The 25,005-nt window shown below is 40.7% G+C and overlaps 1 non-coding gene across 1 annotated transcript; it reads left to right on the top strand.

Annotated features, from left to right (window-relative positions):
• The first annotated feature begins 13,624 nt into the window (after nt 1-13,624).
• LOC126472273 (U6 spliceosomal RNA) lies at nt 13,625-13,728 on the top strand. Its single transcript, XR_007586398.1, has one exon. It is a non-coding gene; the product is annotated as a U6 spliceosomal RNA (small nuclear RNA).
• The last annotated feature ends 11,277 nt before the right edge of the window (nt 13,729-25,005 follow it).

Below are 25,005 nucleotides of genomic sequence, written 5' to 3' on the forward strand. Positions count from 1 at the left end.
GAGCCCATTACGCCATTTTCGGCTCTGAGTTCCAAGGGCGTGACTCAGATTGTCAGTGAGTGAATGTGTACCTACTGATACTTATTTCTTCTACAATTATTATTACTACTACGTCTGCATGTACTAATTATAAGTTCCTCTCTTTCTTTCTGGATGCTGTTGATACACAAAGTCAGCCATCCTGGGCCATAACACCATTTTTGTCCATTGTCTCGCAATGCCCATAATAGATGACTGCATTCGAGTGGAGTAGTAATTAATTCTTATCCTACGACAATAATTCACGCTTTTATTTACGTGTGTTGCTTATTGAGTGTTCCTCTTGTTTCTAGGTGTTATTGATAACGATGTAGACATGGGGGCATGGATTAAGGATGCAGCAGTGGCGGTCCAGCAGAACAATCTAGCTGAGCCCATGACCCTATTTTCCTCCAATAGCAATGGATCTCCCCATCGTAGACGAGCAGATATGTAATGTTTCTTCCGCTTCTGCAGTAACTTTTCATGCTCACACATAATGCTTATGAATTGTTTCTTGCTTTTGAAGGTGCTCTTGATAACGATAATGTGGTGAGAGGTAATAATAATGGTGATGATCTTGAGATGCCCACAAATAAATGATTATACGCGGTCTGTATTCGACACCTATTAATGTATGAGTAAGTACTAGAAATCATTATTATTGATGCTCACATATCGTTCTTGTTCAAGAAATCGCTACACATATTGCATACTTATCTTTGTCGTTTTTCTTGCAGCATATTTAATGGAGCCATCCGGAGGTAAGCTTGAGGCGGCAACAACAGCGCTCCCTAACCCATCGGTAAAGTGCCCGACACAGTCACCACATCCAGGCCCGTTATGGACGCACTCCTGATGGGTGGAGCCATCTATGGCGCCGTTACCTCGCCTGGGACCGCCACAGCTCTGGTCCTTGTGTGTGGGACCGTTATGGATGCCCTCCCCCTCTATAACCCCATCTACAGCGTCGTCATCTCCCCCAGCACGTCATGACTCCAGTTCCTGTCTACGACACATCAGTGGGCCTGTCATGGTGGTGCTTTCCATCTCAAACCCTCTACAACCCCTTCTATGGCGCCGTTTCGCGACCTAGGGCCATCTAGTTATAGCCACCAGATGGCTAGCAGAAGCTCCTTAACCTGCTCCACTGGATTGGGACTGGACCACGTGAGACGCACACCAGGATCACGCTACTCAGTGGTTGCAGGTGCATTTAGAGAGCGAATCTCGTATGCCCACATAAATAACTCAGTTGCGGGCTACATAGACCCTGACATTTTCCTCAACGCGTGTACATCCGTTCTGAAAAGGGATCTCCCTAAAATCTTGAAAGATCAGCAATATCCCGCCATTAAGGGCGGCGCAGTACTACGCCGCAAACTGACGTACAACCACAGAGAAGCAAGTGGTATGGAAGGGAAAGTCACCATCTACATTTGGGGGAAATTGATGTGCCGCTGCGTAGCGACTCAGTTTTTCAATAGTTCTGTGATTTCATCTTGAGTGTCATACTAGACCATTTTTCTGGAATACAGGAATGAGGGTCGCTATAAGGCACTCAGCCGCATATGCTACCTGGATGTCGACACTCATGCTTTTGACCCATCAAAGGGTGGGTCTAACTATGTCAAACTTACAAAGGACATAGCCTAGAAAAGAGTATGCATAAATGTATAAATTTGCAAAGATGAAATCTGCATCACCTGGTCAATACAGGGCTGAGAAAGAAATTATGCGTCTGAGGATCACTCGAGTGTCTTACTGCATATGGAATGCACAATTTTTGTGCACTTTTTAATTTTGATAGTACTGATTTCCCAGTGAAACTTCAGGATATGCCTAAATTTGAGAGGCAGAACCCACGTTATTCAGTTCATGTTTGTAGCCCGAAGAAAGAGAAAATCAAGGCAGAAGAGCACGATTTGCAGGAAAAGAAAGAAGTGAAGCATAAAGTAATCGGACCACTGTCATCTAATGAGGAAAATAGCCCGCACGCAATGCATGCAACTTACACTACCAACTGGCATGACACATACACATATCCTTCCACAATCTAAATGGGTATGATGCTCATTTCATCACTGTTTAAGCACCGATCAGCTTAGTGTCCTGCCTGAGAGCACTGAGAAATACATTTCGCTCTCCAAGTGGATGTCTCCGAACACTATTACGTTTCTTGCAAGTGCAGCTTCAGGTACTGGTTGAGACAATGTGTCAGGAGAACGTGCGTCTCACTAGAGCTACATATTCCAAAGATGCAGAGTTACAGCTTGTGACAAAGAAGGGCTCTTTCCTTATGAATACCTGGATTCGTTAGAGATTCTCAATGAAACAACGTTGCCCGACACAGCCGCATTCAGCAGGAACCTTACTGGTAACGCTATGACGGATGCTGAGTATGGGAATATGGTGAATGTTTTACAGGAATTCAACATCTCTGATTTAGGGGAGTATGATAAGGTATTTATGGACATGGATTTGCCATTATTTGCAGAGCTTTTCAAGAAATTCCAGAGTATGTTCATGACCACATAGACACTCTGGATCCTGCATTCTATTACTCTCTGTCAAGGCTTTCGTGGAATGCAGTGTTGAAAGGATACGTTTCAGCGTAGAATTATTGATCGATAGCAATGCTGATTTTTTTCGACTGCGCGTGTCATGAGGGACCTTGCAGTTTTGTGCATAGACGCTCCAAAGCGAATACCAACAAATGGAAGGACATTTCAAGGTAACTGAGGATGTCAGTTACTTCGTATATCTTATTAAGAACTTACACTGATAAATCATGCAACAATATCTACCTGTTCCATGAGGACATCCACAGATTATATGATTTCATCAGTGTGGCAGAGGATTCTGCTCAAGGGTATATCGTGCAGCCAGGCCTGGCATATCCTGCTAGTTTGCTTGATGCTCACAGCGATTTGTCGCTCTGCCTGGATTGCTTAATCCCGTGCAATGGTTCCATTTCTTAGTCGACGATCACAGAAAACAGAGATACATTATGCACTATAGACACCTTCATCATTATTTTAAATTAGGAAATGAAACTCATTAGATTCACTCACGGCATCTGCTTCAAGTTGTTACGGACGCCTCTCGCGAATTATGCCTTTGAAAATGAATTTTTTAAGTTAATAAATTATGCTGTTTTCTGGATATCCATGGTGAATTTATGAAACCACAGCAAAATACATGTAGTTTACCGCTGAGACGGTCGTTATGGGGCACAAGGTTATATCGTCAGACCAAGTTTTAAGCGGACCACAACCTCCCTCTGGAGATGGTCATGCTTTAGATAGAGTTCACAAAACCTGTTTATATTGGTATGTGTACATTGCACCCACACGTACCGATTTCACAACGAGTTTAGTAAGGCAAACTTCAATGATCCAAAGTTGTTTCATGTTGATACAGACAGTTTCATTTACTGGTTATAGGCAGTGACCCATGTGAATTAATTAAGTACCAACACGAAGAAGAAGAAGAAGAAGAAGAAGAAAAAGAAGAAGAAGAAGAAGATGATGATGATGATTGGTTTGTGGGGTGCTCCACTGCGCGGTTATCAGCTTCGGTACAAATTCTCAACCTTCGCTCAGTCCAGTCTCACCACGTTCATGAATGATGATGAAATGATAAGGACAGGAGGTGAAAATCCCTGACCCCGCCGGGAATCGAACCCGGGACCAACACGAAGAATCCGACATGTTTGTATATGTGCTCGGTAATGCTTACTGTATTACGCCTCAAAACAAGAATGTTACCTGCCTCATGAAAGACATGGTGAATGAGTCGTAGATTGTGAAATTTGTGTATCTTTGATCCACAATTATGCGTGCCTTACCGAAAGAGGTGCCACTCAAAGGCGGGCTAAGGGTGTGCGTCATGCAGCCCCAGTGGCTCTCATGATTGATGATTATATGGAGTGCCTGCGGCCTCGTGTGGATTCCTTTTTCCCCCACATGGTGCGCCAATTGAGCATTCGATCGCGAGATCATGAGGTGTATATTGTTTTGCAACTTAAAATCGGTCTTTTGAGTCACGACAACAAATGGTTCATATGGGCAGATGGATATGAGACCCTCCCGTTCTCACACTGTTCACTCGTGATGTAATAGATGAATGAATCGTTTGTCATAGCGTGTACATGCGTATGTTTTCGTGTATACGTGTGAGGTTGGCTACACATCACGTGTGCATATAAACTAGATGTACCCTTGGTATGTGTGTACCATCTACACGTTTGAGGATGAGTGTATGCGTGTGTGTGTGTTCTTTTCTTTATTGACTGCTACATGTTACAGTATTAATACTGTTTTTACTGTTAAGGTTTTAGTTCGAACGGGTTTTCTCTAGTGTGCACTGAATGCCTTTGTTACACCTAGAATTTCCTTACTATAACTAGAATTTACTGCTATACGTGCTTGAACTACTTTTAACATCGAACATGAGATAAAACCAGTTTTAGCTAAAAAAACATTTTGGGGGAAATAGTTCAATCAAAAGCATCTAAGTGTTGATTAGGATTTAAAAACATTTTTATTGTTCAATACAATATAAACATACACTAAAGGAACATTTTAAGGAACATCACAGAGCCATGTCGACAGTATTAATTAAAGAAGTGAGGTGAGAATAATCATATATTACAATATAAGTCTTATACGTTTAACGAAAGTAGTTTGATACCTAATACAAGACAAACATAGCATGATAACAAAACAAGGGAAGAAGTAAGTTTACATTACTTTTTATTGCAAGGCAAACTATCTTGGTATTTCGAGTTACACAGGTTGCCGTTTTTCTTACAAAAGCACTTTTTTGACATACACGTTTTCTTACTCAACCAGCTAACAATTATTTGGCCTATTCCTGAGGCTGCTGTCTTGACAGCAGTTCCTACAGCTGAATTTGTCTCGTGCACTCTGGAATTTTTGTTTCGACACGTTTAATTCTGCCCTAAAAAAACACATTTAGTTAGCTTACTTAAAAAGCGAGTAGATATTTAATATGAACTTCTACAGACAGTGGATTTACAACAACGTAGTAAACCTTAAAACATTAATTAATTACTTGCATAGTTAGCAACATTAAACAGTGGCACATTCTCAGGCTTTCAACCGAGGAAGCACTGAAAGCATTTACAACGGCATTGGTCCCTAATTATTGAAAACAATTCATACCTCTCATACAATTTGTCGAGTATTCCATATTTCGTTCCAGTCTTGTGCAAATCATGTTCATTCTCTTGAAGAAGCACTCCAGTAATATTCTAGAGTTCTGCTTTTGCTCTGTCGACATCTGGAAATGGTGTTATTATATTATTCTCACTGATTTCTTAAGAGGTGTGTATCGAATCCGAAGCCAATTTCATTCTCTTGGCTTATTTTGACCAGTTCTTATGATCTTCTTGTATATCTGCTGTTAGGTGGGACTGTATATTCGATTTAGCTGCATATTATGGAGCTTTGTCACCAGATAGAGTTATCTGAGGCCCTGCCCTCTTGCTGGCTATAACTTCTGCGTCTTCTCGACTGGCTGATGCTGTAACTGGAGAGTGCCCATTGCTACCAGCTACAGCCGTTACCTCCTGTCACTCATGTGATATTTCTACATCATAAGGTGCCTTATTTTCTTCGTCTATCACATTAATTTTTTTATAGTCTCTTCAAAACCATCATTATCTTTTATTTCCTTAATAACACATTGGCTCGAAGTCATAAGCCCTACTCGTGACTCCAGACCAAACATGGCTTTATGTAATGATTGTTCAATACCAGAATGAAGTGCCCGATTTTTCACACTTTCTACAAAGCGAAGACCATTTGACTAATTAGCAGTACTGTTGTCTTGCAGTCAACATTGTTTCAATGTCTTGGTTAGCATGCCCAACAGATTCATGAACCAGCTTACACTCGAGTCAAAATGACAAAATGGCTCTGTGCACCATGGGACTTAACATCTGAGGTCATCAGTCCCCTAGAACGTAGAACTACTTAAGCCTAACTAACCTAAGGACATCACACACATCCATGCCCGAGGCAGGATTCGAACCTGCGACCGTAGCGATCACGCGATTCCAGACTGAAGCGCCGAGAACCGCTCGGCCACCAGCGGCCGGCCATTAATGACAGAACTAAGAAATCTCTAGTGTAAAGTGTAAAAAACACCAAATGTAAAAAACATACATGTTAACTGATGCGCTATTTCCACGGCTCTCGTGCAAGTAACAAAAAACTCGAATGGTCCTGAGACATCAATATTTGCGTTTACATGTCCATCAGATCAACTTGGCTACGGCTATTCGTTTCTGAATGAAATACAGGTTTCGAAACAGTCCCCCTTTTCTTCGTACCCTTTTTACTCTGAAAATTTTCTCACACAAACAGGCAAATAATAGTCTCTCTTCTTACTTTTGTATATTTTCTTGAAGTTTCCGTTTTCAGTCTGTTTCGACGCCCATGACCAACGGCCGCATGAGCTGCTTCAATAACATCAAAACTTTCGTCTAGATCTAAGTAAAACTTCATAGGCTCTTTCTTTGTCACTAACTTTCGCGTCCCACAAATATTAACAACCGTGAAGCGATTTTGCATTGTTTCTTAGCCTTTTTTCCAGCTACTTCTGCTTATCCAATTTCATCAAGTAACTTACAGTAAATTTGTTTTGCCATCACACTGTAGTGGTTTTCTTCTTTTATTGTTCATCAATTTGTAATATCCTTTCAAAAATTTTTCTTTCCATAGAGTTTTTTTAAAAATTTAGATCTGCCATGAGAAGTGCATACGAGTGCTTAACGGAAAACTAATTGAGAGGTTGTGAGCGGGCTACCGGTGTGTTGACAGACCCGCCTGAGTCAGGCGACGCCACATGACGAATCAGAGTCGTTCATATAAATCACTTGTGCTAAATGAACCTTGACCTGGACCGAAATAGTTTAGCTGATGCATTTTGTCTACTTAAAACCAGTTTTAACCTACGTTCATTTTTGACCAGCAGGAAATTGCAGCTGTAACAGTGGTATTGAGTACAATCTACTTGAAACTAGTGAGAACGCATTCTAGTTAAAAACGGGTTTTTGTTGCATCATCGTTTCCCATTTTAATATAGTAAGTCCGTTGCTAAAGACAGAAAAAATGGTAACTGTTATATATATATCAAAGCGAATCTCTACTACTGTATACTGGAGATACTGATTTTACACTGCCATATGAGACGTGACGGCGGTGGTGTAGGAAAAGTTTCTAGTCGTTGAAGCATATACCAAAGGAAATGTATCTCTTGAATTTTTTTCTAGTCAGTAGTGTCTAGTCATTAAGGCATATTCCTAAGAAAAAAGGGCCTATGTATTTTCTAGTCAATGCTATGTGTCTCGGTAGAAAGGAAAAAGAGAAAATATTGTGTATCTAGTGAAAAAACAAGAAATTATGAACTATGTATCACTCACTCGTGATCTTTTTACTTACAAGGTAAACTGTGACGTATTTGGATAGTTCCACTGCATGGAAAAATGCATAGCCCTTATAGCGTAGAATCAGTTGGTAATGGAGGCACTCTCACTTCTCCTGCTGCAAGTACACTGCTGGCCGATCTGCAACGGTACTGCCTCTTTGCTTGAAATAAAGTACAAAAAGCTTTTTATACGTTTTTGTTGTTCTTTTCATTTCGAATGACATTGTGGAATATATGAACATATGTAAGGATGCACACATTTCTTTGGCAACATCAGGAAGCGGCGACGCTCCATTCATGCTGCGTACAGAAGCAAAGCAGACGTCAAAATTTTTTGTGTAAACGTCCTCTGAACATTTCTCATTAGTTACCTTTGAAGGAGCAAACTACACATTGCCAAAAAATTAGTACACATAATTCGACCACCTGAAGCGGTCATGCACAGCACAGTGGGTGGCAGAACATGCACCCACCAAGTTTCTGAATGTTCCTATCTGTATATGAGTGTATTTTAACCTATTATCATTGCTGTAAATTTTAACTTTTTTAGGGCAGTCACCGACACACACCGTGTGACAACCCTCAAACACAGGCGGGACCGTTTGATCGTTGAACATGGCAGCAACCTTTGAGAAACTCTCATGTAACTGCCACCACTCAAATCATGAATGTGACATTCGTGCTGCTGAAGTGAGGATTTTCAGTAACTATTAGAGTGTTGAACTCATAACCAGAGAACATACACACAACTACTCGCCTACCCCACATACTTAGACTGTACATGACTGGATTAGAGGCACCTCAATACGTGAGATATGCCACTGTAGCCACGCAGGTGGTGGTCCCGATATCATTGATAGTGGGAACTCACGATCATAGAAGAACAAACGGTTCTTTTATATCGTGCTGCGATATGTCACCGGCGGACCACTGCCGCTGCAGTGCAGGAGACACTAAGTTGGAAGAAACTGGCAGTGGCGACCTGACGTTCGATAAATCAGGTAGGTGCTGCGGAAAATCGAATGGCTACCATAAATCAGGAGTTTGGACGGTATTACCATCAGGAGTCCGCTGCACTATAGGAGAAAAAAAAAATTACTAAATGACAACTGCCGTGGCGCCCTAGACGTCAGGTGTCGAAGGTACCCCGCACAGCTCTAATAAGCTTGTGTTACTATGACTACATGCCTCTTTAGTGACTATCTCCGTTGAACCGGATACATCGGTGATGACAACAATAATGATAATGAGAAAGAGATAGATGGAGGAATTAATACTTACATTCGAATGGAACAGTCTTCCACTTTTTATTCTCCTCGGAGGTGGTTGGTGGTCTTTGACGCTTCATGCTCGAGCAAGGTACAGACTATGACCCGTCTTAGGATGCTGGGTACCCTAAGGGGGGCCACTGGCGCAGGAAGGGCCAGCAGGAGCACACTGCATCTGTGGGCGTGAGAAGGCGCCTTACCATCTTCATGATTATAGTTATCACTTTACATTTGACCGTTAACTAACACCTGTTTATACATCTCCACGTGTTCACTACTCGTCCGCCATCTAGACCTTAAATTATGGTTATTATAATGACAGTTACAGTCCATTCATTACATCACAAACAAACAAAACAAGGGCCCAAGTCAGCAGTTTGTTTACTTATTTTTTATTTTACTTATACGTCAAGTTCCGTAGGACCAAATTGAGGAGCAAATCTCCAAGGTCATGAAATGTGTCAGAACATGAAATTACAACATAAAAGTAATAACAGATAAAAATAAAATGTTTGTGAACCCGAAAAAGGTCAATCCGTAAGTTCAAGTAAACACAATCAACAATGCAACAGGAATCAGCTTAATTTTTCAAGGAACTCGATTTGAAAGCGCGTAGATTACTGCTAATATTTTTAAATTCGAGTGGTACCTTATTGAAAATGAACTCAGCAGTATATTGCACACCTTTCTGCACAAGGAAGTCCGACCCAAATGCAGTTTTGATTTCTGCCGAGTATTAACTGAGTGAAAGCTGCTCATTCTTAGGAATAAGCTAATATTGTTAACAAGAAATGAGAGTAAGGAATATATGTATTGAGAGGCCAATGTCAAAATACCCAGACTCATGAACAGGGGTCGACAAGAGGTTAGTGAAGTTACACCACTTACTGCCCGAACCGCCTGTTTCTGAGCCAAAAATATTCCTTTAGACAACGATGCTAGAGCAAGTGGCCGGTTTGTTTACAGAAGGACAACAATAAGGTCTTTGTCATGATAAGCCCACTGCTCCACTACTGCTTAAATACCTTCCCCGGAATATTTGGCGTCTGTTTTAGAGTGTCCGGCTATTCAGCTTATTTTTTTAGCATTTCCGTGATCCCCCATGAAACAAACAAACGTGTGGCAAATCGAAGTGCTCGTCTTTGTATACATTCATAATTAATTGTTAATCCTATTTGGTGTGGATCCTGCACACTTGAGCAATATTCTTCGATTGCTAGTGTGTTTTTTGTAGGCCATTTCGTTAGTCGACGGACTCCATTTCTCAAATATTCTACCAATGGAGAAAATGTGGCACCTGCTTCATCTATGACTGAGATTACGTGATCGTTACATTTCATATTACTTCAAATTATTGCACTCCGATATCTGTATGAGTCGAGTGACTCATATTGTTATTAACTGATATTTCGGTGATACCACACTACACTTTTCCGGTTTGTAAAGTGTACAGTTTTACGTTTCTGAACATTTAAAGCAGGTTGCCAAACTCTGCACCATTTTAAAATCATATCAAGATCCGACTGAATTTGTGTGCAGCTTTTTTTGAGACTGTTTCATTACTAGTACCTGCATCGCGTGTGACATGTTTGACGTTACTATTAATGTTGTCTACAAGGTCATTAATATAAAAATAAACTGCAAGAGTTCCATCACATTTTCCTGAAGTTACTTCTATATACGCTGATGGTTCTCCATCCAAGAAAACATGCTGCACATCCCTACCAAGAAATTCTCAATCCAACCGTTTGGTCCAGTCGTTTGATACACAATATTAACTTCCGTTCATTAATAAGCGCTTCTGCGGTATTCACTCAAATGCATTTGGGAAAACAAGATATTCTTAATCTACTTGACTACACTGACCCATGGCTTTCAGAATGTCCTGCGTGAAAAACGCTGACCCGTCCGGGTAGCTACGCATGTTACTGTCGCTTCTGGGACGGGGAACAGCGCAGGACCCAGATCGAATCCGCCCGACGGATTAATCACGAATGTAGATGTCTCGGCCAATCTGGTTGTGATTTTAGGCGGTTTCCCACATCTCACTAGGTGAATACCGGGCAAGTACCCAAATCCAACCTCAGTTACGCGATTCGCATATATTTAGAAAACTTTCCCTCACTTTCACAAGAATGACACCACTTCCAGACGCTTGGGGTACAAATATTCTGTGCTGGGGGTGTATCACCTACATCTATAAGTACAACTACAACCACATAGGCACTCCGTAAGCCACAATAAGCTGCTTGACGAAGGGTACGGTGTTCCAATACTTGTTATTTCCTTTCCTGTTCCACTCTTAAAAAGAGCAAGGGAAAAACGACTGTCTATATGCCTCCATATGAACCCTAATTTCTTTTATCTTATCTTCGTGCTCCTTACGCGCACCGAGCGGGGTGGCGCAGAGGTTAGCACACTGGAATTGCATTCGGGAGGACGACGGTTCAATCCCGCTTCCGGCCATCGTGATTTAGGTTTTCCGTAATTTCCCTAAATCACTCCAGGGAAATACCGGGATGGTTCCTTTGAAAGGGCACGGCCGACTCCCTTCCCTGTCCTCCTCTCATCCGATGAGAGCGATGACGTCGCTGTCTGGTCTCCTCCCTGAAACAACCCAACACTTATGCGCAATGTATGTTAGCGCCAGTAGAATCGTTTGGCAGTCAGCTTCAAATGCCGGTACTCTAAATTTTCTCAGTATTTTTTCTCGAAAAGAACATCGCCTCTCTCCGGGGACTCCTATTTGAGTTACCGAAGCATCTCCCCAACACTTACTGTTGTTCGAACCTACCGATAACAAATCTAGCAGCCCGGGTTCGAATTGGTTCGATGTCTTCCTTCAATCCGACGTGGTATGGATCCAAAACACTCGAGCATTACCCTAGAGTAGGTCGTACTAGCGTCCCCTATAGGTCTCTTTTACAGGTGGACCGCTCTTTCCTAAAATTTTCCCAATAAACGGAAGTCGGCCATTCGCCTTCTCACGTGCTCATTCCACCTCATATCGTTTTGGAACGTTACGCTCAGATATTTAAACGAGTTGGCTGTGTCAAATAGGACACCAGTAATACTGTATCCGAACATTACAGGTTTGATATTCCTACTCATCCACGTTAACTAACACTTTTCCACATTTAGGGGCCAGCTTCCATTCATCATACCATCCCGAAATTTTGTCTAAGACGTCTTGAATCTTTCTGCAGTCACTCAGCTTCGACATTTTACCGTTCACCACGGCATCATTAGCAAAAAACCGCAGATTGCTGCCCACCCTGTCCACCAAATCATGTATGTACATAGAGAACTACAGCGGTCCTAACACACTTCTCTGGGCACTCGTGGCGGTGCCTTTGTCTCTGACGAACACTCGGCGTCGAGGACAACATACTCGGTTCTACTGTTTAAGAAGTCTTCGAGCTTCTCACATATCTCTGAACTTATTCCATATACTCGTACCTTCGTCAACAGCCTGCAATGGGGCACCGTGTCAAAAGCTTTCCGGAAATCTAGAAATATGGAATCTGCCTGTTGCTCTTCATTCATAGTTCCTAGTATATCATATGCTGATTCGTGGAGATAAGCTTCTGAGTCTCAAGAAAGTTTGTTATATTCGAACTGAGAATATATTAAGGATTCTGCAGCTAACACAAGTTATGGATATTGGTCTGTAATTTTGCGGGTCCGCTTTTTTGCCATTCGTATCCACAGGAATCACCTGCACTCTTTTCCAATCACGTGGAACTTTGCGCTGGGCAAGAAATTCTCGATAAATGCAAGCTAAGTCAGGGGCCAGTGCCGTAGAGTATTCTTTGAAAAACCGAGTTGGGATCCTATCCGGACTTAGTGATTAATTTGCTTTCTAATCTTTCAGTTGTTTCATTACATCAGGTACTTTTATTACTATGTCGTACTCACGGGAGTCTGTCCTATGGTCAGATGACGGTATGACTGTACGATTCTCCTGTGTGAACTATTTTTTGAACGTGAAATTTAAAACTTCGGCTTTCGTTTTACTGTCTTCAACTTCCACACCAGAGTGGTCAACAAGGGGCTGAATAGAAGCGTTAGACCCGCTTAGCGGTTCTACGTAAGACCAGAGTTTTCTAGGGTTCTCTTTTTGATGTTTTGCTAAGATGTGGCGTTGCTAGTTGTTGTATGCTTCTCACAAAGATCTTTTCACAGACGCAGGAACCTCCACTAACCTTCACTTGTCGTCGATTGTGAGTTCCCTTTTGAACCGAGAGTACAATAGCCTCTGCTTCCTCAGCATCCCCTGAATTTCGTTGATTAGCCATTGTTGGCCTCTTGCATCCTTTGTCCACTTACTAGGCACATAACTCTACAGGCTACGATTTACAGTCTGCTTAAACTTTGCCCGTAGTTCCTCTACATCCATCTTGCTGGAACTAAGTGATGCCAATTCACTGTTTAAGTGAGGAGCTAATAACTGCTTATCTGTTCTAACTAGCAGAAACATTTTCCTAGCCTTGTGTGTGTGTGTGCTGGTGGAGGTTGCAGATGACATACTGTTCGTTGTTATTGGTGACACTGCAAAAGAGATTAGTGATGATGGCTTTCATGAACTTTAAGGGTGATGTCAAATATCAAGTACCTTCTCCAGAAAGGTAACCCACCAATAAATCCAAAAATAAAATTAAATTCTATGATACTTACAAGAAGCATGGTAACGAGCATCTATTTGCCCTCCTGGATGGAAGCAGAAAACTCCACACATTCTGATATGCCGACATGCCAGCGATATGAAAACGTACTCGGAGAATGGTGGCGATGTGGCAAGGATAACACGTCACGCGGCGATGGTCGTTGGCCCCTACAGTAAATAAACACCTCATCTGGTGGCTGGATCGACATTTGTACCAGCTTTGGCGCTATATAAACTAATAGTGGAACAGTACAAAGAAGATTGGCATGGCTCCTGCTCAAGGATGACATGCAAAATATTGAAGTGTTCCAGCTTCGCCCGAAGAAAGCATGCAGAGAAGCTGCGACATCTTCTGCAGGTCGCCTATGATGACCTCTGCTGGTGGTCGACGAGTTGCCGCCTCAAATTTAATACCACCAGGAGTCAAGAGTTCTTTTCAAACGAGCGGAAAGCACTTGCGGGTGACCCTGAACAAGCGTTTAACTCGGCATCCTCACATCAGGAACAAGGCGTTGGCGCACCTTCACGCCTTGTACCCACTCCCCTATCCGGCGTCAACGCTCCCCTCTTATTATGGCGTCATGTTGTATCTGGCACAGACCCGTCCGATCCTGGAATACGCCATGTCGTGTGGGCAACTCCACTCCGACGTATATCCGACGTCTCTAGACGGTGCAGAGTCGGTTTTGGCTCCTCCTCCACCAGTCAGCTCCATGCAGACACCAGCATCTCAATCCTGCGGGTCTGTTTCTATCATGCTCGTGCCTCTTCTAGTACAAGGCTCAGCAGTCTAACGACGTCCACATCGGCCGCTTGTGTCATCAGGTTCGTCTCCGGGTGACCTCGCGGTAGCTGAACATGCTGCGAGTGTGAGCTGTACCTGTAGCATCAGCTGATCGCTACAGGGAAGGCAGTCACCACAGATGACAATCCAGAACATTAGGATCCAAATCACCATCGCAAGACCCGAACCTGTGGGAACGTCACCAGACTGCTTGGCCTGCGCTACGTCAAGCGCGATAGAGCTCGTTCCTCACTCAGTGCGAGTGTGGACCAAGAAGGTGGTATTTCGCCACTGAAGCCGTCGCTATGCTGATTTCTGAATATAATTGTTACCTCGCTTTTGTGAACTTGGAATATGATCTGGGACTCTGTTTGTATGGGTGTTTCTATGTAAGACGATTCTGTCTTTCTTAATCGGTACACATTTGGGCGCAGGTCACTTGCATTTGGCCCTCTATTGCGATAACGGCTGCAGACTTAGCATCAATCTTAGTTTCCATACGGCGTGTGGTTAGTGCCAGTGAGCTGTCAAGCTTGTGTCAGTTCATGACACAAAAATCCAATGTACAATATTGAAAATGATGCAAATAGGAAATTTCGACTTCTGTTTAAGAGAACCAGATTTTATACACATTAGTGTCTGTTGCGGGCAATGGTGCTGTCCTATAGGCCCTTAGCCAACAGCTTGTAGAGCCAACTTTAGCAGAACGACGAAACGGGGCGTACTTTAAGCGCCTTCGCTACTGCGTTGCTGGCTTCTCTGAGAATATGCCTTGATCTGGAAATAAAGTGCAGCGTCTCCGCTAACTTTGACTATTAAAGTCGAGAATATAAGATACTTGGAACTGGGGCCATACAAGGTAAGAAATGCAATGTAGGTTCTGATGACTATGGCAGAATTAAGGGGGCAGTTTTGGCAAAGGAAGTAGGACTCACATATGTCTTTCTAACATTATAAGGAGAGGTTAGGATCGAGGTTCCTTATGTCGGGGGGGATCTAATCCACTGCCTGACTGATCTTAGTCGGCATGTAATGCATATGTGCAAAATCAAAATTCCGATAGCTGATAATCGCTCTTGTGGCCAAGAAGCAGAAAAGAAAGCTTCATACGTGGAAGAGACCTGAAGACAACGGAAGATTTCAGGTAGCTTACATAATGGTATGACACGACTTTTTAGTTATATTTGAATCATAAAATTTTTGCAGGGGTTGGTGTGTTCTCGGACCATGATTTGTTGTTTATGAAGTGCAGATTTAAACTGAAGAAATGGCAGATAGGTAAAAAATTGTGCAGATGGAACCTGGATAATCTGAGAAAACCAGGAGTTACTGAGATTTTCAAAGAGAGTATTAGGCAACGATTAACTGAGAAATGGCAAAAAAAAAAAAAACATACAGTACAAGATGAATGGGTAACTTTTAGAGATGAAAGAGAGAAGTGAATAGGCAAAGAGACAATGGCCAGCATAAATCCTTGGATAACGAGAGACACTGAATTTATTTGACTAAAGAAGAAAATATAAATATTGATTAAACTGAAGCAGACAAAAAGGGATACAGACGACTAGAATGTAATATTGATAGAAAGTGTAAATTGCAAAAGCGTGAATGGCTAGAGTAGAAATGCAAAGCTATGTAAACATGTTTCATTATGAGAAGGACAGAAACCTCTACCAGAAAATTTTAGAACCGTTTGGAGAGGAGGGAATCACTATGAACATCAAGCCCTCACAATTTAGGCAACTGTTAAGCAAAAACGGAAAGCTAAAATTTGGTAAAAATACATAGAAGGACTATACAAAAGAAAGGACAACTACAATCGCAGTATCTTTCAACTTCTGACTGTTTATGCATTTGTTTTATGTTTATGACTACGTAGATGGGTTCTTGGTGTACTGTATCGGGGTGATATAACCTATATTTCTAAACATATGACATTGTATACACTTATTTTATGGAATAACAGTAAACCAACATGTTCACATTTCTTTTAAACTTCGGTTTTCTTATGCTCGTTGTTTTATAGCTTTGAACACCTCGATGGGTCATTGAGATTGTGTGCCGAAGTTCTTTTGACGTAACTGATATTTTTTCATGCTTTAGGTGTCATGTACCCTACTTTATTTGTTATATTGTTGATTACTGGGTCAACGTCATCTGGGGGATGTGACACATGATACGACAGTCGTCTTACTTCCACACCAGTATTTTGTAACAACTAGTCGCTGCAGCAACTTTTAAATCCTCACCTGCGAAACGTGCACATGGATACCTCCACGCTGCCTCGATAGTAAACAACTGCGTCGGTCAGACAGTATTTCCTGTGCCACTACGATCTCTGAGCAATACGCAATACCTGGCAGGCATTTCTACATGTCGACCTGCATGCCAGTGGGTATTTGTCATCCAGTCGCTGTCGCAGGTTTGAAATCCTCTTCTACTGGATGGCACATATCGATATGACCACGCCGTCTCCGTAGGAACCATCAGCGTCGCCTAAGAATCATCTTCGTTGGCATACAATCTACGAGTTTGCGATGAATACCCACAACCGTTTGTGATTGGTTATCTCATATTTTTACCACAGACTGACGAAATGCTGTTTACAGCAGTTACTTTACATAATGTAAGGCACCCACTTCTTAATTTGTTATGAGTTTCGTGTAATCTCTATGTATATACCTGATGTAGCAACTCTTTTACGTCCTGTATGCCTGACTGGGTATCGCTGATGTAATTGGTCTGCAGTTGGTGGAGGACCGCGTATTTAAACAAAAGCTGCATTCCTCTCTCTAGCAGTTAACGTTCGTGGAGTTCATAACGTTTGCTACGGTCACAACTACCGTCTACCAACACCGGTACAATTTCTTCTTTTATTATATGTTGTATAAGATGTATTTTATATGTTGCTACTATTTGTACACTTCCCTCGAAATCCATTCTACGTTTGTATTTTAGTAAAGTGTATGAAGATGATCAGTAACTGACCGAAACAGGTGACCTCAAATACAGGTTTTCTAGCGGTCGAGACTGTTTATGTTCATCTTAGAGTACTAAAGAAACCGCTGTTCTCCACGAGAAACGTTCTCAAAAATTAATGAACGGAAAGAAAATTGAAGACAATATTATGCAAAGGGAAGATGAAATAAACGAAGACGAGAAGGGAAGTATGACACTGTGAGAAGGATTTGACAAAGCACTGAAAGACCTGACGAAACAAGGCACCTGGAGTATGTGACATTCCCTCTGAATTATTGATATGCTCGGGAGGGCCAGCCGCGAAAAGCTATTCCACCTGGTATGCAAGCTATACGGCAGAGGAGAAGCACTCTGAGAATAAAAAAAAAGTAATAATTTCATTTACAAAGAAGACCGTTTCTGAATGATATGAATATCACGAGACCCTAAGTTTAGTATAGTACTGTTGCAAAATACTGACATGTTTATTTACAAAAGAATACTAAGTCTGGTGGAAGTCGATGTCATCTAGATTTACCTTGAAAGAGAGAATGAAAGTAGGCAAACCTCAGTTTATAGTAGTTACAGTTATAGGAAGAGCTTTTGGCGATGTTGGCTGGAATACACTCGAGCGATATGTTGTCTACAGACATGTTGTGTACAGAAACCAGACTGCAGTTGCATGTCTCGAAGGAAATGAAAGGAGGGAAACAGTTAAGAAAAGAGTGAGATAAGGTTGTTGCCTTTCACCAACGTTATTTTATTTGTACATTAAGTAAGAGGTAGAGGAAATGGAGGAGGTAGCCGGACAAGGAATAAAAGTTCAGCGAGAAAATATAAAGACTCTTGAATTTTTGCCAGTGACAGTTTCTGTCAGAGACGGTAAAGAAATATGAAGATAATTTGGACGAAATGAAGGGTGAGTTGAAAGAGATTTTAAAATTAATATCAACAAAATAAAAAAAGGAGTTACATCTGGCGATATTGAAGAAACTGGATTAGGAAAGGAGGCACTAAATATAGCGCAAGAGTTTAGTTATATGGGCAGAAAAGTAAGTAAAGATGGGCGAACTGGAGAGGGTATAAAGTGCAGACTGGCAATGGCAAGGAAAGCTTTACTGAAAAGTACAGTTGTTGACATCTGGTACAAATATAAGTGTTACGAAGCCTTTTTTGGCTTTATTAAGCTGGGTAGCGTTGTAAGGAGGTGAACATTCACGATGAACGGTGCACACACGAAGACAGTAAACGGACTCGAAACGTGGTTGTACAGAGGAATGGTGAAGACTGGATGGGTAGTTTGGGTAACTAATGGAGAGGTATTGCGCTGAACGAGGTACGGGGCACATCATGAGGCAGTGAGAATAGATAATTTTCCAATGGGGTGGGGGTGGAGGGGGGGGGGCGGTGGCGGGAAGTATGAGACATAAAAACTACAGTAAAACTTTGAGTACAGTAAGCAGGTTCAGATCAATGTAATCTGTAGTTAGGCAGAGATGAAGACAGGACAGACAGGCGTGCAGAGCTGCATCATACCAGTAATGCGACTGAAAACCAAAACAATAACAACAACAATGTTCGAACATTTTTCCGAAAGCGCTATTAAAGGGGGTATTGGGAGCCTTAAAACCAGAATCACCATTATGAACATTGTGAGCACGACAGTATAAACCATCAGCACCACTCTACTTACGGCCTTCTCGAACAGAAACATTGCGGTACAAGAAACTATTAATGCTGAAAAATTACAAAAAAGAGTGTATGAAAGCAGTGACCAGTTGACACTGAAAGTGACAATCGTTTTTATGCCTCAGAAGGTAAAATTATTTTCTGAAAGTAGTATAACCTTCACACTACCAAACGTGGTCAGTCGAAACCTCAAAGTTATATTTTTTTCCTATTTTGACGTGAAATCGGCGTTTGCACTTACTGTATCTTTTTGTTATTTTCCGATACTCTCACTGCCTGATGTCTCTCGTGTTGGTTACGTAGCTAAATGAATAAGATGAAGTAATACTTATCTTCATTGAGTGAGTTCTCTGTTGACCTCGTTGGATAGTCGGCGTTATATAAAATTTCTTTTTCGGGACTTGATTTCTCTTCGTTCCATTGGCGATAATGATACTGCTAATAAACATTGCAGTGCCTTCATTGTTGGTAGTATGAACAGTCTTATTGATTTGTCTGGCTTCGTTTAAATTGGTCTTTGGCATTGCACTGAGAGGTTGCAAGTGTTGTTTGTGTTATGAAACAGAAATGTCAGAAAGCTTTCGTGACAAATAAGAGTTAAATAACCCAGAGCTTCTTAGTGAAGTAATTTCCATGACACAGAAGGACAGTTATAGTGAAGAGCTAAATAGTGACAGTGAACCGAATCATCAGAAGATGAGAGTGTGTTAGAGGTAGAAGGAGAAATAACAGATGAAATAGAAAAAGTATTCATGAAAATGATATTGACAATATACAAACTGATAAAAATTCTGTAGGAAAACAAGGAATATCTCGGTCTAGAAATCCACCAAAAGGTACACGTCTAAGAGTTCATAATGTTATTGAAGTGCTTCTAGGACTTATAGGGATATCTAGTGGAAATTAATCAGTAAGTGATACTTTCAAGACGTTCTTTGATGGCAGTATTTTAAAATTTCTTCTGGACTGTACCATGGAAACGGCACAAGCATGTTGTAAGGAATGGAATGCATTGTATCCAGAAAAGAAGAAACAATGATTGCTGACGGATGTTGATGGAATTTTTTCATTTTTTTATTTCGTTAGGAAACGTTTAACTACTCTAACATTTTATAAAGTGTAACAACTAAAACACCTTCTGACACCCAAATGTAACAGTTGTGTTACTAAATGTGACACTTCTGTCACTCAATGTAACTGGGTTTTCTCTTTGGATGCTGTCAATTGTCAGGATGAGCATTCTAAAGCATTCTGTCAGGGTGAAAATATTAAATAAATTAACTTTTCTCTCTTAACATGTGGGCAGGGTGGGTTCTTCCTTGGCTCGGGTATGAGGTCGAATGAAACATCATTTTTACATAAGATAACTTTTATTGAAGATTTATACAAATGTATCTTACGGGATGTTCTGGTTCGGAGAGCGGCGGCTGTGTCGTTTGTGAAGTCTTCTGCTGCGGCAGCGGCAGTGGCGGCGGCGGCGTCTGATTACGCGTAGCGGTGTGTATCTCGTTCTGTTCTGCTGTTCCGCCCGCTGAATGTCAGTATGTAACTCTCTAAACTAAACCAAGTTTTCCATTTATATTCTAATTTCTAGTTCACTTTGATTTCACTAATTTATTTACTTAAGTACCAGTATTTCAGTTTTTATATGTGTGTATGAGAGAGGGAAAAAGTTTGAAAACAAGTGTTATGTTACGCTTCACATTTCTTAATCAATCGTTTAAATGTTTTATATTAAGAAATAAAGTATATTTTTCATTCAAATAAAGTATTTTGTTACATTTGGCATTCATTTCTACGCAAAGATGATTATCATTGCTTTGGGTCTCCTTCGACCCGTTTTGGTAGTTATTGTTGATCCTGAAACTTGGTAGTCTGAAGGATAGAAAGCACATATTCTAGAAAACCAGCTACCTCTCTGGATTCATACAGTCCTACTCGCGACCAGGCAATGAATCTAACTCAGCATGAACAAGAAGAGTTACTGTTTCCGACTAATCGTGCAGGCACCACACACACAAGCCACAGGAATAATAGTACGTCATTGCTGCTAGAGAAATGTAGCTAATTACGAGTCTCGCACTTGACCGTAGTTATCTTTATCATATTCCTAGCGCTTTTCACACAATTGTCTTAGAGAGAAAATATGGTGTATTGTCGATCGGTTTGATCAAAAGCCAGTTTTGTATTCTTGTATGTTGTTCTTTAGAAATGACTGTGATTTTCTGACGATAATCATAGACACTACTTTGTAGATTAGGTTCAACTAGCTGATACCTCCGTAGACATTCGACTCCATTTTGTTTCCCTTCTTGTATAACGGGAATATAGTGGCCTGTTTCCATTCTTCTGGCAATGTCTCACTCTTCCATATAAACTGGATCATTTCGTATCTCTCTAAGCACAAGCTCCCACCTCTCTCTTTGATTAATTCTGCAGTTATTTTGACCTCCCCTGGGGCCTTGTTGCATCTGAGTCTTTGACCGCAGTCTTCACATCTTCCTCAGTCACTTCCAATTCTTCTTCATCTTCCATTCCTCTGTCGTGTGTGCGGGTGACATCTGATCTGGGCCTGGGGGGTTCAAGAGTTATGTGAAACACGGATATTCTTTCCATCTTCCTGCAATTCTTTCCTTGTCATTTATAAAGCTGCCGTTCATATTACTAACGAAAATTTTAGGGTATGAAATCTTCGTTTCCGATTTTTGATGCATTGAAGAAAATATTTCGAATTCTTGTTGTGGCTCTCTGCCTCAAATTGTTCTAACAAACTGGTTAGATACATTCTCTTCTCTGTTCTCAGAACTGTCTTCGTCTCCTTTCTGATGTTGAGAAACTAGCTCCTTTTGCGCTCATTCTTCCTGACAGCCATCCCTTCTTCTCATCTTCCTTCTCTCCTTCTATTTTCTGTAGCCTTCGGGAATGTCTCGTGGAACCATTTTCTCTTCTTCTTTCTCTTCTTTCTTCCCAGTGTATCCTCCGTTACACTCAGTATCTTGGAACGTATTTCGTTCCACTTTTCCTCCACGATCTCTCTTGCTTCCAGGTTTTCTAGGCCCTGAAAACGCTTTTTGTTTGTGTAACATATTTTTTCATTAATTGCACTTTCTGGCAGTTTCTCTACATTTAAAGCAGGCTCTAGTGTCTCCTTTTTCTTGTGGCTTTCGTTTCGCAGTGTATTCGCTTTTATTTGTATTATCTTTCTCTAATTACTATCCTTGAGAATCTTCAAAGTAACGGTTTAAAAAAATACTAACTAATGGGAGAACTTAATAATACAAGCTTTGAAAGTTGGACGAAAATTAATTACAGTGGGAATAAACTATTGTGTAATCGACACATAGAAAAAAAATAGCACAACTTAACTATGAAGCTCTTGAGATTCTTTTAGGAACTAGTGGTTACTCAGTGAGATGTTGATGGAGGTGATGGTAGAAAATAACAAAAGAGACAGAAGAAGAAGCAAATGGATCTGGGAAGTTGTCATCTTGATTGTAATGAAAGTGAGAATAAATGGTAGAGGGTTCAAAGGAATATCATACGGGTTTCCAAAAGATGAGAAAATTTCGAGCCAAGCACCAAAAAGGGAGCTGCGTGACAGACATAATAAATCATAGCTCAAGGCCAGAGAAGTCTGATGGAGACTTTATCCAACAACTGCTGGGGACAATTTATTAATTGATAAAATTACCTGTGTACATTCAGTAATACCTTTTGCCACTTTCCGCCATTTGAAGATGGCTTACATCGTAATCAACTAAATCTTCGGAGTAGAAGATAATCGACAGAAAGTTGTATTAAGAAGTGTGCTAAGAATACGACTATTGTGAAAAAGTATTATTAACTTGAAATCAGTCAGGTGTACTGTCTAGGCGAAATATATAACACATATAAATTATAGCACGTTTTGTGCCTTTTTCATGTTAGAACCGTTAATGAAAAGTTCCTGAACTAAACCTAAATATAAATGAAATGATACATAGTTATGGTATATTTGCATGTGCATAACAACTTTGAGTATATTCGCTTTTATTTGTAGTGTCCTCTTCTAATTATTATGCTAAATTGTCTTCAAAATGACACTGTAAAAATTAATAAATGCCAATATTACGGAGCTCTACTTTTGGGTTAGGTAGTTCTTTTTTAAGGATACTCTGCGCTTTAACAGTTGCTATAGGACTGCTCGTTGGCTGTAGCTGGTTCTTTATATATTTTTAATTTATATTGAACCTGTGTGACCATCTCCTCGCGTTACCTTAAAGAATTTTTCTCGACTTTGCGTCCTGGCTGCTAGTATACCAGGCCCATAAGAAATGGTATCTATATTTTGACCCTTATTTGATTAATTTGGTAAACAAATTAATTATTTTAGAAATGCGCGCAACGGAAACTGGTACGAGTTTCTCTAAGATAACACTTTCTGGGGTGGTTGTTCTTAAAGCCGTCACTATAGCAGCTGGTAGCCTATCTAAATTCACACTGCAGATTGTTTCTTTCTTTCATTAACTTTAGAAAATCGAACTGAATAAGATACATCCTACCCATTTCATGTGTTAGGTGTCTGGAGGAATATTTATTAACTGAAATGCTGACTCTCATTTAACAGATTTATTTTCTACTTTGATTAAAACTTTAGAAGCCGTCACATTACAATTTTTCTTTACTTACAAAACTTATGTCTGAATCAGTGTTACCTCTCATGGGTAGGACAATAACAAAACGAAAACACTACACGAATAATTTCATAAATGACACATAATTTCATAATAACACAAAAAATATATGACACATAATTTCATAATAACACAAAAAATACATAAGTGGGCCACACCGTCTTTAGCGGGATAATCGTCATTCATTCTTTAAGACTCACTTATCGTCATGCATGAATTACACCACTAGAAATTTAATGTAGGCCACTGCTGAAGGTGGATAACCTCTATCAAAGAAAAGATTCTGGGCAAAAATGATGTACTATTGGCGCCAAAATGAAGTGCGAACTGAACTCACAAAGAAAGTACCAAGAATAATTAAATTTCACGACAGAAATTTCTCGATCTACCATCTGATACGCAATCTGCACTCATTGAGCTAAAAGTGAAGCTTATAACTCGGGAAATTGCTACATGAACTGATGGTTCCTGTTGCATGCTCACTACCACAAAGCAAAATTTTACGAACACATTTCCGACAAAGCTATTGCAAATAAATTAAATCCGTAACCTGTACCGATGAAGATATGTTGCATGCGTGCTATGAGCATACCCTGTCGTGAATTTTTTAGCCACATTAGATTATTTTTATCTCACCAAATCTGCGAGCTGCTGAGCTCCCGCGTCCGGTCCGTCTCATGGCTATCCCCACCGTGCTCTCCACGCGCCAAAATCCGACCAACGTTCCTATTCAAACGCGGTGGTGGGGAGACTCACCTCACCCCCGCACCAACTTTGTAACCTACCCTCGTGCCTGTGTTCATCTTTGCTTGCTGCTCTGGCCTACCTGCCGTTATTCTTGTAATGTTGGCAATGACTGCTATTCCCTTAAACTGTTCCCTCTGGTCCATTCTCCCGCTACATTTGACTTCCATTCATACCCATGCACACTCATACAGGATGGAACAAGGAGCTACATATAAAAGGCGTGTGACCTCTTTGTGAAATGATGAAACGAAATAAACAAATGCGTCAAATATTCCTATCACCCAGCGAAGTATTGAAGCTGCTTGCAATCAAAGAAAAACTTATATCTCGATGTAGAAAACATAATTACTTCCTACTGTAACCTGAGGCAAAACGAATGTAACGCCTTAATCTTGTTTTGGGAAGAAAATATATGTTTCGGGTAAATGGTATAAGTAAATATAAAATTACTTTAAATCCGTAATATATTTATGATTTCCTAGGAAGAGATCAGTGTGGGGTTGTCATTTGATTTAGAAACTAGGAGCGGTTTGTCCTGTTGCATTCGATTTCCAGGAAATTAGTCCATTTACATTTCATATTTACAGAAAACGTATGAATGAATAATTCTGTAAAACTGATCACTGAGATTATAAATAACGTCTCAAAGTAAGAAATAAAATCCCGTAAGTCCGTCCGAAATGTTCTGGAATACGTAGAAAAACATTACCAGTACTTTTACTATTGCTCGTTACTAAACTGAAT

Source organism: Schistocerca serialis, chromosome 3 (assembly GCF_023864345.2).
Source record: "Schistocerca serialis cubense isolate TAMUIC-IGC-003099 chromosome 3, iqSchSeri2.2, whole genome shotgun sequence".
In the NCBI taxonomy this organism is placed as follows: domain Eukaryota; kingdom Metazoa; phylum Arthropoda; class Insecta; order Orthoptera; family Acrididae; genus Schistocerca; species Schistocerca serialis.